This window comes from Fukomys damarensis, unplaced genomic scaffold (genome assembly GCF_012274545.1).
Source record: "Fukomys damarensis isolate Sample0158 unplaced genomic scaffold, DMR_v1.0_HiC HiC_scaffold_38, whole genome shotgun sequence".
Lineage (NCBI taxonomy): Eukaryota > Metazoa > Chordata > Mammalia > Rodentia > Bathyergidae > Fukomys > Fukomys damarensis.
In genome coordinates, this window is record NW_022900950.1 from 6,835,652 (window position 1) to 6,849,643 (window position 13,992).

A 13,992-nucleotide genomic window follows, 5' to 3' on the forward strand; every position below is an offset into this window, starting at 1 on the left:
ATATATAATGATCCCCATCACCACAGGAAATTTGTACTTGTATATGATACACCTTGATTCTTCTTTTTTTCTCAATCTCCTCTTCTCCCTTCAATCTCCCTTCCCCTTTTTGCTAAAGTTTTATTTCTGTTTTTACTTCCATTTTCCTTTTTTTCTTTTCCTTTTCTTCCTTTTGCCCCCCCTTCCCATTTGAACATTTTTTCCTATTTCATAATATCTTTTATGATTTTTGGTCCTTATTTGCCCCTTCAGTTTCTCACACAAGAGAAACAATGTGAAATTTAAACGTGTTTGCCTGATTTATTTCATTTAAGAGTATAGTCAGAAGGGGAACAGGAAAGGATTCGAGGATGCTGGCATAATTCTGTGTATAGATCTTGGTGCTGATTATTTAAGTGCACTTCTTTTGTGAAAATTCAGCAAGCTCCATCATCAGGAGTTGTTTGATTTTCTATATGCATTTAAAATTTTAGCAACAAGTCAAAGAAACTGCAAAGAACACAAGAAATTCTTCAAAAGTTATCCATAAATGACAAACCCCTTTTTCTTCCAGAAATATTGAAGAGTTTTTTTTTTGTGTGTGTGTGTGTGTGTGTGTGTGTGTATTTGCTGAAAATACACCCATGCCTGAGCCAAGTTATCATCCATGTATGAAGTACTCACTACCATGGAGGTACAAAAGTAGTTGTTGAGTAAATCTAAATTAGAAATATCCTTACTCAGTAGGGCGATTCCCCCACCCCAGGGCATAAAGTGACCTACTCCTTCCGATTAAATAATATTCACTATTAGTGGTCCATCATTTTAGATTTTTAAAATAACTGGAAATAGTATATTGAGTCTGGATAGGTTTTTCTTGATGAAATAATCTGCTACTACAATTTATATTTCTTTTGCACTAGGTGCACATATTCAATTAATTTTTTTCATTGAGTTTTTTGGTACACTTTAGGTATACAGCACAGTTACATTCATCATTGGGATCTTGTATCTATCTTTACATGACAGGTCTTGGTTCTCATTTTTACCCCATACTCCTGCCATCCCTTCACCCGTTCCACCCTTCCCTATCTACAAAGACTTTGTTTCCATTTTTTCCTTTTCTCATATTTTTTCTTATCCCTCATTTCCTTTCCCCTACCTTTCCCACTTCCCCCACACCTTTAGCCTTTTTCTTCCTATTTCACATTGTCAATTATACAATTAGGAACCTATTTACAATTATAGTTTTTCACACCAGAGAAACTATTCAGTATTTACACATGTGTGACTTATTTATTTCACTTAAGAGTATTGCCTCAATATGTATCCATTTTCCTATGAATGACTCTAGCTTCTCATTCTTTATGCCTGAGTAGTACTCCATTTTATAGAAAAAAACACATCTTCTTTATCCAGTCTCCAACTGATGGGCAATTGGGCTGTTAAATTGTTGTTTTAAATTGTGTTTCTTACATATATAACATACTCCAAAACCCTTGTGTGCCACAAAATATCAGTCTCTGGTATTTCAAAATTACAAGTGGCTCTACTGTCACATTTATCAGAATGGAGAGATATGTCCGAGCAGTTGCTAATGATGATCTTCTGTCTTATCCTGCAGAAAGTTATGCATTCATATGGCTGTCAGAAGACAAATATTTATGCATAACATAAAATATTCTTCTGCTCTAGTATTACAGATAATCTTAATTACTAAATCCAGCATGCATTTTAAAATTAGCTTCTAAACAAAACCAGCGTGCATTTTATATTTGTTTTCTAATTTTATCACTTCAAATACTTTATATTTTTATACTTTTTTTTCAATTGTTCACTGTATGTTGTGTTTTGTAGCTAGAAGTACCCCCAAAGCTTCATGTAGTCATCTATGGGGCTTTTTCAGAGGTGGCTGGATCTCGAGTGTGTGACTGATTCATTGTGCAATGTTAGGATTAAGGCTGCTGAGATTAAGAGTGGGTGATTACTAAATCAGTGCACTCATTGGTTTGGTACTGCCCCAATACTGGTAGCCTGGATACAATATAAGGGACAGAAAGCGATCTGTCTTGTCGCTTACTTGTTTTGCTACCTTCTGCCCACCATGAACTGTTTCTCCTCTGCCATGCCTGTCTGCCGCAGCACCCTGCATTGATGCCAGCCGATTGTGTTCTGAAAGCTATACAAACTCTGAGCTAAACAAACCTTTCCCCTTTTCACTTTGGGTATCAAGTATTTTGTCTCAGAACTGAGAGAGAACTAAGTAAGACACTGTATCCTGAGGAATTGTTCTGATTTCTTTGGGTCTTTGACTGTAATTTGTCCTTGCCCATCTCTCTTTCTGTCTTCACACCCTCAGTTTTGGGTTTTCCAAATGTTTCTCTTAACCCTTCTTTTTCCACTCCTTTTTCTCTGTCTAAAAGGAATTTATCTGCCCCTGTGTATTAAAACATATGGTTTTTATCTTTTGAGAATTTATCCGTGTTCCAATCTAGGATTGACTACTTCTCAATAATCATAATTACATTTGGCCCCTTATGGGCACCTTAGAACCAATGTGAATAAACTCAATTCTTTGTTCTGCCAAAAGTGATTTCCTTTCTGGAATTCTTACATAAAGTTATTAGCCTTTTTGTTATATCAATGAAATGTAGATTCTATGAATGCCTTCTTTAATGTTTGTCCTTTTCCATCACAATCCTTTTAACCTGATTGAATCTTCCTTCATATTTTTCAAACCTTCCTGAAATAAATTCTTTCCATCTCTGGTTAAAGAAGATGCAGTAAAGGGAATAACATCTGTTGTTCGCTGGTAGGTATGGGAGCAAAAGCCACCTTAAAAAATGCTACACAGATTTTTGCTCATTCTTTATTCTCACAACTGGGAAACTTAATCGCTCTAATGGCAAATGTGTTTAAGAAAGTGTAGCCTGATCTTAATATATTTTCCTAGATACAAATATGATCAGTTCTCTGAAATAAAATTTTGAGCATATAAGACAAGAGATAGGCATACTGAATAGGCAATTACCTACAAATGTCATGGAATAGAAAATTGAAAAGGACTCTACGTATCAATTGTCCCAGGCTGTAAAATCTTAAAGTACAAGCTCCTGAGGTGGGAACATCATGATGCATCTGAGGAATCAAGCTAGGCTCTTGTGGACTGCTAAGAGTGAGAACGATAAGATATCACAAATAGATAAGAATATCTGTGTGGAACCCTCTCACTCCAACTCAGAAAGCATATTTTATGCCTGTTTCTACACTAAACACTTCCTAGTATGCAAACTTTAAAAAATGAATGCAATAAGGATAGCATTTTACATAAATATTTCGAAATTATCTTGTATTTTTTTTAATAAGTAAACTATTCACAGGAAAATCTGTTAGGTCAAAATCATATGACTAATAATTGTTTTCTTCAGTGTAGATTTCTCTATGGCTCACAATATTATTTGAAGCTATAAAGTCTATTTTTAATTTTCAACTGTCCTATATTCATGATATCCCTCTCATACATTTTTGTTTTATATAAGAAGTCATAAAATACCAAGTTGTTATATTGATCTCAATATAAAAATAATTAAATAAAAATTCCACGTAATTGTAAATGTGGACTTTTGATTGTATCAACATTTTTGAAAAACAAATTTATTGATATTTGATATAAAAATGTTACAGGTTCTGATTTTCAGATTGAGCACTGATGTTTGGTCCAAGTTACTATTTAGTCAAAATATTACTGACACATTATCCCTAATTTAAGTGGCATGCAATTCCTCTCATACTGAATTGAAAGGAAATGATTGATCCCACAATTTTCAAAAGTAGCATGCTAAATCGCAACTAATGTTGAACTTTGCATCAGGTAGGATGTATATTTTTTTAATTTTAATTGTTCTTCAGAGTTTTTTTTTTAAGGCAAATTTCCAGTGGAAAAATGTATTTGCAGTAATTTTTCTTATAGCCATAATAAAAAGTATTTCCACAAAAGTTCATAATATGCTGCAGTTAATTAAATTCAGTGCTATATAATGTGTTATAAGATTTAGAAAGGGTTTCTTTATTTCCTTTTTCACAAGAACTATAAAATCACTGACTTGTTTTCTGTTTCAATTCAATAAGACCAAGTTATAAAAGTATATACACAGGTAATATACATACATTTGCACACAATCATAAATATACATAAATAAAATCGACTTGTATATTTTATAGTATATATGCATGTGTGTGTGTATATATGTGTTTTTTTAAATGCACACCTTGCTTGCTTTCATGTAAGGCCTAACAAAAACAATCTTTATAAATTTGTACATAATTAACGATAAATATTTATAAGGCATGCAGTTAATTTCCAGGTCCCATTATAACTTACACTAAATTGTTTTGAAAGTCTAATTTTTATTTCCTGTGTTTTCCATTAGATTATCATACATTATCATTCTATGATCTGTTTCCAAAATAATGTTGAGAAATGGAGTGTTGATATCTTCTTTACTGAAATATATTTTCATTATTTTTGAAGTAATAAAAGCATTTCTATTTTTATGGAGTTAACTGCGACACCTTTTTCCATTATTTTATTTTTAGCTGGCTAAGTTTAATCTTGACTGTGGGCCTTTTAAAATTCAAAGTGAAATAATCAGACTGTTTTACTTCCATTTGCCATCAGCTGAGGGATTAGTTACTGCAACTAGAGTATAATATAATCAATAATGGCTAAATTTATACCAAAGAAGACTATCCTTGAAGATATTTGTTTCCTTCTTGGAAACACAGTAAAGTCCACCATAAATCTGTCTAAGAGGAAGACCTTCAAGTCCTCTTTAGTGACTGTCAGTCTCTCTCAGTCCATTTTTATGGAGGGAGGTTAAAGAATAAATCACAAACCATTAGTTATGAAAGGTCAATTGTATCCTCCTAAAATATCATCTAGATACATTGTTTATGTATAGCGAAGCACACAAAATTTTGTTTTGCCATTTTTGTACTAATGGAGTCAATAAAAATATATAGTACACCAGAATTATAGGGATGATTTAGTTTATATAACTTTCTTTGATTGCAAAAATAATTCTGCACATTTATACTTAAGCTTATTACTGAATTAGGTCATCACCCTTCTTTTATTCCCAGAATATGGAAGTCCCAATACCTTATAGCTGTCAAGTAATAATTCTAATTGTTAGTTTACTTCCAGGTTCACAAATTATCAAACATGAAAAGTGAGATTATACTATTCATACCATACTCTTTCTTAAAATATAAAAGTGCATCAACACTTGAAACTTTAAAGCAACATTGTAGTCACGTCTTATTATTCACTTATTAAAGAAGTAAAATTTACTTAATCTCTATAAAATGCTGCCTTTAAATAGGCTGCAGACATAGTCATGTATATTTATTTTTTCTGAAAATGCAACCTACAGAATTATTAAGGATAATATTTATGCCTTTTAATTTGGGCACTGAAATTTGGGAAAATTGATTATTTACCCAAATTATTTAAGATGAAATAGCCCTAATGTAAATACTGTGCAATTTCTCTGCCACCGAATTTTCAATAGTAGTATGTCAAATTGCAACTGGTGCTGAATCTTACATCAGGTAGGAAACCTTTGGTGTTTGCTTGTGTACCATAAGCATCTATATAATTCCTTTCTAATGCTTCTTGTCCCAAACAAGACCGTACAGGCACTTCTGTTTCTCACAAATCTGTTCTCGACTTCTAATGTAGAAAACAGCATTTCCCAGTGAAATAACTTAGTCTCAGCTTTTTGACTTCCAAGGGTTTGTTCCAAAGAAAACCCTCTACTTAAGAGTCCTTCAGATAAAGACTACTTGAGGAACTGCATCAACTCATCCTTTCTACAGACTGAAGATCTCTACTTTCCTTAATCTCATGCTGCTGAATCTGAAGCTTTTTACCTCTCTTTGAAACTTTCCCCAAAGAGCTTTTTCTTGAATTGCATTGTTCAAGAATCCACACACTGTCCTAGTAAAATTCTCAAAACCACTCTAAATAATGTCAGGACAATTACTATATACTTTTCCTTCCTCCTGCCTCACTATATCAAGATTTGTTTAAAATGTTATACTTTTAGCTATACAATTGTATGTTGTGACATTCTTTATTCACCACTCCTTAGAGTACTGTATGCTCTCTCTGTGTTCATTCAACTGCATTCCTTTACTTCAGCATTTGTATCTCTCTCTGCTCAGTTTCTTAAATATGCTGTCTCTATCTATTTTTATTAGTATCTGTCTCTGCATTAGCCTTTTCTTACTTTTGCTTGATTATCACATTCATTGTCATATATTAAATATCATTGATATTTATGATCCTTTAAAGATGGCGTCTCAATTTTCCTCTAATCTATGAATCCTACTAAATATTTTTGCCTGGAAGCCCCAATCTCCTTCTTATGCAGCCCTCAATGTAACAGGGATTAGTCAGATATGAGTTAAGATTCTACTAGGCAGTAAGGACAGTGAGCTCCAAATGGAGTGAGCTGAGATATGACCACCCAGGGATCATATGAAAATACTTGCCAGGTATCATTTACCTGTTGGGGACCTCCACAGAGCACCATTAGGCAGGCCATTCACTCATATGCATGTGGGCCCTAAGTGGACACTGTGTGAACACAACATAGATTGGACCCTAAAATATATGTATTCTCCTACAGGGTACAGATTATGTTGCCTTCACAAAGGCCTGAACTCCCTTGTAAATCCCTTAAAAACTCATAAACAAAAAACCCCTGTCTTAATTACTTTTCTCATTGCTGACACAAAATACCCAACACCTGAAGTTAAAGGAGAAAAGGTTTATTATACCTCACAGTTTGTAGATATTTCAGTTCATAGTTAGCTAGCTCCAAGGCAGAGTGGCACAGTAGAGGGGCATCCAAACAGTTCCTGGCAGGCAGAAAGCATCGAAACAGGGAAGTAGCAAAGTAGCAAGTGACAAGCAGCCCTTTTTCCTGTTCCTTATATACTATCCAGTCTACCCACCCTTAGGGCAGGAAGCACTCACACCCATCGTGGGACACCTTTAATCCCAGCATTGCCCCATGAACCAACCCCAGTATTACATCCTTGATCCCAGCATCACACACCCTAGATCCTGCCACCTCCAGAAAGCCCTGCCTATGACAGCATGAGGTTTGGGGAGACACCTAGATATAAGCCGTAACACACCATTACAGATATCCTAATCAGAGTCTTCTCTGGTTAGCAGGAGCTTTACTCCCTTGTCTTTATACTACATCTTTTTTTTTTCTTGTCATTGTATCTTCTAAATAAAATTGCTTGTATCCTGCCACCTCCATCTGCATTTTCCTTCTTTGTCACCATGGGCCACTATTATGGAATTCTGCTAGCATTGACTTCCAGGTAAATGATATTATCTGCCCCTAGATTTCAAAGTCTGAAATTCAGAAGCCACTCCTTGTTGCAACTGTCCCTGCCTCAGTTATGGGAATTCATTAGGATTATTCAAGTAAATTCTTCATATTTTTCTCTTGCACTATTTTTTCTTCCTTTTCAACCTTTTCAGTTTAGCTATAAATGTGTTATTTGCCAGCTAGATGAGATGATAGTCCCTTTGCCTGAACCTAACTTTTGCATGGATTGCTCCAAATTTCATGAAAATATTGCAAATTTCTATTACCAATTCCAGAAAGCTGTTAGATTATCTTATTCTGTGTCTTCATTACAGGTTTTAACATTGTGATTCTCTTGAATTCAGAGTCCTGGTTATTATTTCTGCGGTATGACTAGACTTAAGCCAGACTAGACTTAAGCCCTGGACTATAAGAAAGATGCATTACACTTCTATGCACGTATCTTTCATACAGGAATGTTCACGGGGTAGAGACAAGACTCAATAAATATTTGTTACAATAAATGAGCGAATGACACGTGAGTGAAAAAATAAACTCAACACATGCAGGGCCTATCAGAGTAGATATTTACAATAGGCTTAGCATCAGAAACTAAAAATTTCTTAGTTAACCCAGAGATAAATTTTGATGCTCTTCAATTTACAAGAAATATTTTAATTAAAAATACATTTAAGGCGATTTCAGCAAGTGAAGTATTTGGATTTCCTGCTTACGTGATCGTTATTTCTCATATGGAGCAAGACTAGATGATTAATTAATAATGAATTAATTAGGAGATTACATGAAGACTAACATCAAAAATAAGGGAAGTAAATGCTTCATTAATTTATTAACTCAGCAAATATTCACTGAATGTATGTGATCACACAGGCACTGTTAAATTGCAAATTCACAGCAGAAGTAAACAGCCCTTCGCATTTCCCTAGAACTGCAAATTTTTTTGGAAAATGGCTTTCTCAGTACTTCCACTTATATGTCTAATATGAAACTCAAATGTGGCATGTCGAAAACCAAATTCTTGAAAACTTTCTCAGCACCTAGAGATATCTGATTATCTGATCGCTTCATGTCTCATCAAATGCACCAGCCACCGTTTCTCAGTTTAACATAAATCAACCTTTGTGAGAGTCAACTTTTATTATTTCTTCACATCCCAAATCCAGTACATGAGTCTGTCAGCTTCATGATCAGAAGTAGTCAACTTAGTGGTCTAGCACCGTCATTATTAACTGCAAAGTTTCATCCTCCAACGTGAATATATGTTACAATTTTAATTTGAACCTTATTACTTCCTGCCAAACCTCCTTGTTCCGAACCCCACTTTAGAATTTGGTCAGCTCTGCATTGTATCTAATTTAGCCTTTTATTCCATTTTCACTTCTATTAGTATATGTTTGCAGCACATAACAATTATATTCACTAGGGAGCTGGCACATGTATATCACACATTTTAATTCTTTTTTCAACTCCTTCCCTTCCCCTTTCTGTCCCTTCCCTGCACCTCCATTTTGGAAGCGATCCATCTTCCCATTTTCTATTATTTATCTTTTATTTTGCTATTTATTTCTTTTTTGGTTTCTCAAATAGGAGAAAATATGTGACAATCAAGCTTGTGCCTTTGATTTGTTTCACTTAATGTTATAGTAAAGGTGTATCTATTTTCCTACAAATGACTGAAGTTTAGCCTTCCTTATAGCAGAGCAGTACACCTCTAGGTATAAATATCACCTGTCTTTATTCACTTATCTGTTGATGGATACATAGGTTGCTTCCAAGATTTCAATATTTTCAATTGTGCTTTTATAAATAGGGGTATGCATGTATCACTATAACCTTTTTTCTCTTTACTGTTAAATTTTAGTTATACAATACAGTTACGTTCATCATTGGGATCTTGGACTTTAACATGATGTATCCTGGTTTTTTTTCCCCATTCTCTTGGCCTCATTACACCCCTCCCCCCCACTCTCCCCTATTTACTAAGACTGTTTCAGTTGTTTTTCTTTTCTTTTAATTTTTCTTTCCCTTCATAACCTCCCCCTACCCCTCCGACTTCCCCTATACCTTTAGATCTTTTGTCCTATTACACAATATCAATTATACATTTTGATTCTATTTACACTTTTCGTTTATCATGCCAGAGAAACTATTCAGTATTTACATGTGTCCTATTGATTTCAATTGAGTATGTCCTCAATGTGCACCCACTTAACTATAAATTCTCTAGTTTCTCGTTCTTTATGGCTGAGTAGTACTCTATATTAAACATCATCATCATCAACAACAACAACACATCATTATCCAGTCTCCAGTTGATGGGCAGTTAGGCTGTTTTCAAATTTAGCTATTACAAACTGTGCCACTATAAACATGGGTGAGCATATATCACTGTGACACGATTCTTTTAATTCTTTTGGGAAAATACTCAGCAGGGGATTACTGGGTCAAATGGGACTTATATTCCTAGTTGTTTAAGTCATCTTCATGTTAATTTCCACAGTGGTTGAACCAGTCTGCACTTCCACCCATGATAAAAAAGAGTTCCTATCTCCTCACAACCCCGGGAGCATTTGTTATTGTTTGATTTCTTCTTTGCAACCTTTCTTACTGGGATGAAATGGAATCTCACTGTTGTTTTCATCTGCATCTCTTGGATGACCAGTGATATTGAACATTATTTCATATACTTATTTGCTACTTTTACTTCTTTGAGAAATGTCTGTTCATTTCAAATGCCCATTTTTGAATTGGGTTTTTAAATTTAGGGGGATCTGATTTTTTTTTTTTTTAGTTCTTTATATATTCTAGATAATAGTCCTTTGTCTGAGGAGTAGCTATTAATTTTTTCCCACATTGTAGGTTGTCTATTAGCTGTGTTGATTTTTCTTGAAGTGCAGAAGCTTTTTAAAAAGATGAAATGCCCTTTGTTTATTCCTTGTGCTAGTTCTGGTGCTACTAAAAGATTTGTTCTTAAAGTATTTCCCTATGCCAATGTCTTCAAGAGTTCTACCTAACTTATCTTCCAGTAGGTTTAGTGTTTCTGTTTTAATATTTATATCTTTAATCTTCTTGGAGTTTTGTTTAGTGTATAGTGAAAGAGAAGGGTCTAGTTTTAATCTTTTGCTTGTTGAAGTCCAGTTTTTCCAACACCAGTTTTTAAAGAGGCTAGCTTTCCTCCACTGAGGATGGTGGGCTTGTTTATCATAGAGGAGGTAGCTGAGTATGTCTGGAGTTATTTTTTCATCTTCTACTCTATTCCACTGATCCTCAGGTCTGTTTCTTTGCTAATACCATGCTGCTTTTATCACAGTGGCTTTGTAGCATAGTTTTAAATTGTGAATTGTGATACCCCCTGACATGTCTCTATTGCCTAGAATTGCTTTTACTATTCTAGGTGTCTTCTAGTTCCAAATGAATTTTTGGATTGTTTTCTGTAGTTCAGTGAAATATACTGCTGGGATTTCAATTAGGATTTCATCAAATCTGTATAGAAATTTTGGGAGCATGGTCATTTTCACTATCGTGGTTCTTCCTATCCAGGAACGACAAATGTCTTTCTATTTTCTTACATCCTCTTTGATCTCCTTTTCCAGAGTGTTTTAGTTCTCAGTGTAGAGGTCTTTTGCTTCCTTTGTTAGATTGATTACTAAATATTTTATTTTTTGGATGCTATTGTAAACAGAACTGTTTCCCTAATTTCTCTGTCATGATTCTGTTATTTGTGGACAAGTAGGATATTGATTTTTGAGTGTTGACCTTGTATCCAGCCACTCTACTGAATCTGTCAATTAACCCTAGAAGTTTTTTGGTAAGTTTTTTTGGTCTTCTATTTATAGTATCATGTCATCAACAAATAATGACAGTTTAAGTTCTTCCTTTCCTATCTTTATTGCTTTTATTTCTTTTTCTTGTCTAATTGCTGTGGCCAATGTTTCCAAAACTACATTGAACAGAACTGGTAATGATGGACATGCTTGTCTTGTTCCTGATTTTATTGTGAAGATTTTCAGTTTTTGATGATTTAGTATGATGTTGGCTGCTAGTTTTTCATAGATAGCTTTTATCAAGTTGAGATAAAGACCATTTATTCTAATTTTCTGCTGTTTTTTATCACTAATGGATGTTGAATTTTGTCAAATGCTTTTTCTGCATCTATTAAGATGATCATATGGTTTCTGTCTTTGACTCTGTTAATATAGTGCATTAAATTTATTGATTTATGTATGTTGAACCATCCTTGCATCCATGGGATAAATCCGACTTGCTCAGGGTGTATGATCTTTCTGATGACACTCTGTAGTCTGTTTGACACTATCTTATTGAGGATTTTTGTACCTGTGTTCATTAGGGTGATTGGCCTATAGCTCTCTTTCTTGGTTGGGTCTTTTCCTGGTTTGGGAATCAGAGTAACACTTGCTTCCAGGATTGCTTCTCTTTTAATTTTACTGAAAAGTTTCAAAAGTTGTGGCAACAGTTCTTCTCTAAATATTTTTATAGAATTCAGCAGTGAAGCCTCCAGGACCTGGGCTTTTATTTTTTGGTAAACTGATTGTAATTGGGGTGTTTAGAATTTTTATATCTTCTTCATTCAATTTTGGTGATTCACATGTATTTAGAAATCTGTCCATTTCTTCTGTGTTTTTAATTTTATTAGAGTACACGTTCTCAAAGTAAGTATCAGTGATCCTCTGGATTTCTCCTAGATCTGTGGTGACTTCACTTTTTCTGGTCCTAACTGCATCATTTGAGTTTTTTCTTTTCTTTTTTCTTTTTTTTGGATAAATTTAGCTAAGGTTTCATTGATTTTATTTATTCTTTCAAAAAACCAACTCTTTGATTCACTAACTTGTTCTTAATCATTCTCTTAGTTTCCATTGCATTGATTTTGTGCTCTGATCTTTATAATTTTCTCCCTTGTATAAGTTTTGGGCTTGTCCTGCTCTTCTTTTTCTAGAAGGTTAAGATTTAGCATTAGTTTGTATATTTGAGCTTGTTCTGTTGTTTTAGTGTGGCCATTCACAACTACAAATTTGCATCATAGAACTGTTTACATTGTGTCCTATAGATTCCTGTATTTTGTGTTGACGATCTCATTTATTTGTAACATCCTGTCTAATTTCTTCTTTTATTTTTCTCTGTCCCCCATTGGTTGTTCAGGAGACTGTTATTCAATTTTCATGTGTTTGTGAAGTTCTTCTGGTTTCTTTTGCTGTTAATCTCTAGTTTAATTGCACTATGGTATGATAATATACATGGGATAGCTTCAACTCCTTTGTATTCACTTAAACATGTTCCATGAGCTAGTATGTGGTCTATTTTGGAGAATGACCCATGTGCAGACAAAACAAATGTATATTCTAACTTTATGGGGTGGAGTACTCTATAGATCTCTATTATGTCCATTTTTGAAAGCTTGGTTCAGTTCTACTATTTTGTTGTTGAATTTTTGCCTAGATAATAGTGTCACTGTTTGTGACAGTGGGGTATTGAGGTTCCCCCACTATAGTTGTGTCAGTGCTTATTTGTATTTTCATGTCCCTTAATATTCATTTTTTATAGTTGGGAACATAGTATTTGTTGCATATGTATTTATGATTTTCATCTCTTCCTCTTGGATTGTTCCCTTTACAAGAATGTAGTCATCTTTTTGTCTATCTTAGTTAATTTTGGTTTGAAATTTATTTTGTTTGTAAATAAGATAGCTACCCCTGGATTCTGGGTTCCTGTCTCATAAAGAATAGTTTTCCATCCTTTTAGGTGCTTTTCTGGCATACAGCATATTGTTGGATACTGCTTCTTAATCCATTCTGCCACTTGATTTCTTTTGACTGGTGAATTGAGGCCATTAACATTGATGATTACAACTGATATGCATTAACTTGTCATTGTCATGTGACTGTCCTGTTGTTGGCTCTTTTTAATTTATTCCCCTTCTCCCTAATTTCTTGCCTTGACTGTTGGATTCACTTTGTTGGGCCCCATGGAGTTGCTCTTAATTAATCATGTCTCAAAATCCATATTTTAAATAAAATTATTTGCATTTATAACTCCTCTTTTTAGTTCTAATGCCTATTCTAAAATATCTACAATGGATTTCCATTTCTAATGAAAGTCTTTAACTCTATAAATTATGAGATATTTTTCTCTGCTCTTTAAACTTCTCATATAATATGACTTCCCAGCAGTTTCTCAAATATTTCTCTCTAAACAAAATTTAAATATCCATGTGATTTTAAGTCTTGGTCCTCTAATTTCTTCATTATGTTCCAAACATGGCCATGATGTTGGATATTATCATGCTTTTTACAACCCATTTGATATAATGTGGAGGAAATTATTTTATTTTTACATGTATTTATTAAAAATATTAGAAAGAAAAGAAATATTTTGTAAATTAGGAATTGACAGGATTTTTTAAGTGTTTACCAAATTTATGGATTTTAAGAAAAATTATAATATAATTATGATTGTATACTATTATTTTATGTCAAAATAAAGCTATAAATGCCTACTGAAAGATATTTGGGTTAACTCTGTGAACCTCATAGAAATCTGTATCACTCAGATATAAAGGACATGTTAAGGTTAATACAGATAT